This window comes from Dasypus novemcinctus, chromosome 1 (genome assembly GCF_030445035.2).
Source record: "Dasypus novemcinctus isolate mDasNov1 chromosome 1, mDasNov1.1.hap2, whole genome shotgun sequence".
Classification (NCBI taxonomy): Eukaryota; Metazoa; Chordata; class Mammalia; order Cingulata; family Dasypodidae; genus Dasypus; species Dasypus novemcinctus.
This window is the reverse complement of record NC_080673.1, coordinates 119,389,380-119,393,751: the sequence shown is the minus strand read 5'-3', so window position 1 is coordinate 119,393,751 and position 4,372 is coordinate 119,389,380. Positions and strand designations below refer to the sequence as shown.

At 40.3% G+C, this 4,372-nt stretch overlaps 1 pseudogene; it reads left to right on the top strand.

The window, feature by feature from the left end:
• Window positions 1-749: 749 nt before the first annotated feature.
• LOC101425625 (TAR DNA-binding protein 43 pseudogene) lies at window positions 750-2,109 on the top strand (annotated as a pseudogene).
• The last annotated feature ends 2,263 nt before the right edge of the window (window positions 2,110-4,372 follow it).

Sequence of the window (4,372 nt, the reverse complement as noted above, 5' to 3'; positions counted from 1 at the left end):
CATCTGCTGTGTCCAGGATTGGAGAGGCCACGTCATTGTTTGCATTGAGAGTTGGCAAGGACTAAAGAGGTCTGACCCTCTAGTTCTCCCTCTCTGCTGACTGGGACTGGTTGTTGAGGATGCATGGGGGAGTGAAATTACTTACTATCCGGGAAAAGGGAGGGGCCTGCCAACAAAGGTTAGAGAACCGCCTTTGAGAAAGTTTGAATTAGGAGCCTCTGTCACAGTGATCTAGTCCATGTTGCAACAAACACTCTGATCAGGCATTGAACTGAGAGGGCTGCTAAAGAGCCCCATCTGCTGGCAGACTAAGGAAGTGCATGTGAGAAAATTAAAAGTAATTAAGTAAAAAGGGCTTTCCTCAGCCTTTACAACTTCCCTCCCCAAGGCCTTCAGAAATGGGTCTGCAACCCATTACTGGGTAGAGGGCCAGATTTGAGCAACCAATAAGGATAATCCTAAAGACCCAGAACATGTTGAACCAAGAGTCAAAGAACAGCAATAACACACAGACTTCCACCACCAAATCCCTATGAAAGAAAGAAAATTGAACATCTCAGTAAACTCACCACCTTAATGAGATGCCTAGACATCAGAAAAAAATTACAAGCCATTCTTTAAAAAAAAAGAAAATGGAAGAAATGGACCAAGGAAAGGAATATATCAAAACCCCATAAAAGACGCAGGATTTTAGACAACTGATTAATCACACAAATTTCCAAAATCAAGTTAATAAGTCGAAAGACAATATGACTAAAGAGATAAAGGACATCAAGAAGACACTGAGATTTTGTGGGAGTGAAGAGGTAGCTGGGCTGCTCTTGGGTCTCTCCCTGTTTCAGTATCCCCGTTGGGCAACCTAATAGTGGCATAGTGGAAAAATAAGAAAAGGTGTCTGAATATATTCAGGTAGTGAAGATGAGAATGACAAGCCTAATGAAATACCATCAGAAGATGATGGGAGAGTGCTGCTACCCAGTTATGGCCCAGTTTCCAGGGGCATGTGGTATATGCTACAGGAATCCAGTGTTTCAGTGTATGAGAGGTGTCCACCTAGTAGAAGGAACTCTGCATATACCTAATGCCAACTGGGGAAATCTGGCGTATGTTGTCAACTATCCCAAAGATAATGATAACAACAACAAAAATGGATGAAACTGATGCTTCATCAGCAGTGAAAGTGAAAAAAGCATCTGATTTAATAGTGTTGGGCTTTCAATGGAAAACAACTGAACAGGATCTAAAAGAATATATTAGTACCTTTGGAGAAGTTCTTATGGTGCAGGTCAGGAAAGATATTCAAACTGGTCATTCAAAAGGGTTTGGCTTTGTTTGTTTTATGGAATATGAAACCGAGGTGGAAATAATATCACAGCAACATATGATAGATGGGCAGTTGTCTGACTGTAAACTTCTTAGTTCTAAGCAAAGCCCAGATGAGCTTTTGAGAAGCAGGAAGATGTTCATTGGGCATTGTACAGAGGACAGGACTGCTGCTTATTTGCTGCAGTTCTTTTGCAAGTATAGAGAAGTGGTAGACATCTTTATTCCCAAACCATTGAAGATTTTTGCTTTCATTACATTTGCAGATGAACAGGATGCCCAGTCTCTTTGCGGCTAGTACTTGATCATTGAAGGAATCAGTGTATGTATATCCAACAATGAACCTAAGCACAACAGGAATAGTTAGAAAGAAGTGGATGATTTGGTGGTAATCCAGGTGGCTTACCAATAGAGAGGATGAAGCTAGCTTGGGAAACAATTAAGGTGGTAATACAGATGGAGAAATGAACTTTGACACTTTCAAGCATTAATCCAGCAATGATGGCTGCAGCCTAAGCAGCAGTCCAGAGCAGCTGGGGTGTAAGGGGGATGTGAGCCAGTCAGCAGAACCAGTGAGGCCCATCAGGTAATAACCAAAGCCAAGGCAACATGCAAAGGGAGCCAAATCAAGCTCCCTTGATTTGGTTCTGAAAATTGTTCCCACAGTGGCTCTAATTCTGGTGGAATAATTAGTTGGGGATCAGCATCAATACAGGATCAGGCAGTGGTTTTAATGGAGGCCTTGGCTCAAGCATGGATTCTAAATCTTCTGGCTGGGGATTGTAGGCAATGGGTTGTGTCTGGTTGGTATAGACTGGTGGGAATTCAATTTTTTCTACATTCCTAGTAAGTATATTGTGAAACACATATGTATTAAAGATTTTCAAAATTAGTTCATTCAATGTGGAGTATACTCAGCAGTATTTTTGATGTTTATCTTTTAAAAAAGAGCTAAAGGAATTTTATAAGTTTTGTTACTCAAAGGGTTGAAATATTGAGTGAGTGAAAGTGGACTGCTGTTTGCCTGTTTGGTAAACCAACACTATGATTGATATCAAAAGTTTTCTCCTGTAATATTTTATCCCTGGACTTGTCAAGTGAACTCTCTGCATGTTCAAAATGGAAACCATTGATTAGAACTACATTATTTTCTTCTTGTTTTAATTTGAATTCCACCATATGGATTTTTCCTTAGGAAGATCTCCATTTAGGAGATCAGGGTATCACTAGGTTTGGTTCTTTAGTTTTAGTTTTGTTTTTTAAACACTTGTTTCCCCTCATATACCAAAGTGCATTATGAAGCCTTCATTTAATCTCTGCAGTTCATCTCATTTCAAACGTTTATGGAAGAAACACTTCACTAAAGTAGTGCTGTAAATATTCTACCATAGAAATACTTCTGTCTATGGGAAACGGACTTTGGCCCAGTGGTTAGGGCGTCCGTCTACCATATGGGAGGTCCGCGGTTCAAACCCCGGGCCTCCTTGGACCCGTGTGGAGCTGGCCATGCGCAGTGCTGATGCGCGCAAGGAGTGCCGTGCCACGCAAGGGTGTCCCCCGCGTGGGGGAGCCCCACGCGCAAGGAGTGCGCCCGTGAGGAAAGCCGCCCAGTGTGAAAAGAAAGAGCAGCCTGCCCAGGAATGGCGCCGCCCACACTTCCCGTGCCGCTGACGACAACAGAAGCGGACAAGACGCAGCAAATAGACACCAAGAACAGACAACCAGGGGAGGGGGGGAATTAAATAAATAAATAAATCTTTAAAAAAAAAAAAAAAAAAAAAAAAGAAATACTTCTGTCTACATGCTTTTTCATTCAATAATTCATTATCATGCTGTACAGGTTATGTCTTTGATGGTGGGTGTTCCATTTTTATCCACTACTCTTTATTTCATGGAGTTGTATCAATGCTATGAGCACAAGGCTATGATATGGAACCAGGAGGTTGTCTGACCTTTTGAAATCTTGTGTGGTATTGATGGTGGTGCTCAGTCATGAAAGGCTAGTATGAACAAGAAAAAGGAGAGAGCACATGCAGAGATTTGGTGGTGCAAAATGGATATTTTTAACTTGGTGAGATGTCTCTCTCAATCCTGTGGCTTTGGTGAGAGAGTGTACAGAGAGAACTGATAGCAAATAATGTGCAAATGTTTCCTTTTTGCATTCAAAGGACAGCTACATGTGTTGAAAGATTTGGAGTTTTGTTTTTAGGTAACCCCCATTAGTTGAATATGTTAGTGAAATGATACTTGCATTTCCCCTATCCCTTTGTCAACTGGTGTGAATGCTGTATGGTGTGTGTTCTCTCCTGTTACTGAGATAAAAAATGTGGTGATGGAAACAGAAGCTGATGGGTTGAGAACATGGACTGAGCTTGTGTGCCTTGCAGGAGTTCTTGGAAGCCAAGTTCACCAGTGAGCTCAAGGTGTCTCAAAGAAGAGTGGAAGTTCTAATGTCTATTAGACACCCATACAAATGCTGTTTGTTACAGTTCTGTGTCCTGCAATTGGATGCATTTTAAAAGAGTTGTCAATGTTGGAAATTCTTAAATGAAACTTTTAAATTGAAAAAAAAATAAGACAGTGAGTACAAAGAAGAATTTCAAAACCTGAATAAAAAAGTAAGAGAGTTCAAGAGTTCATGGAATGAAAGATATGATAGGTGAGATAAAAAACACATTAGAGGTGTACAGAAGCAGACTCAAAATGACAAAAGAAAGAATAAGTGATACAGAAGACAGAATAGCTGAAATTGAAGGGGAGAAAATAACAAAGAGAGAAAAGAATGGGAAAAGTTGAGCATGGGCTCAGGGAGTTGAATGATAACATGAAATGTAACAACATATATGTCATGAGAGTTCCAGAAGGAGAAGAGAAGGGAAAGGGGGCAGAAAGAGTATTTGAGAAAATAATAACTGAAAATTCTCCAACTCTCATAAAAGAAATGTACATACAATTCCAAGAAATGCAGTGTATCCCAATCAGAATAAATGCAAATAGACCTATTCCAAGACACATACTACTCAAATATCAAATGTCAAATTTAAAGAGA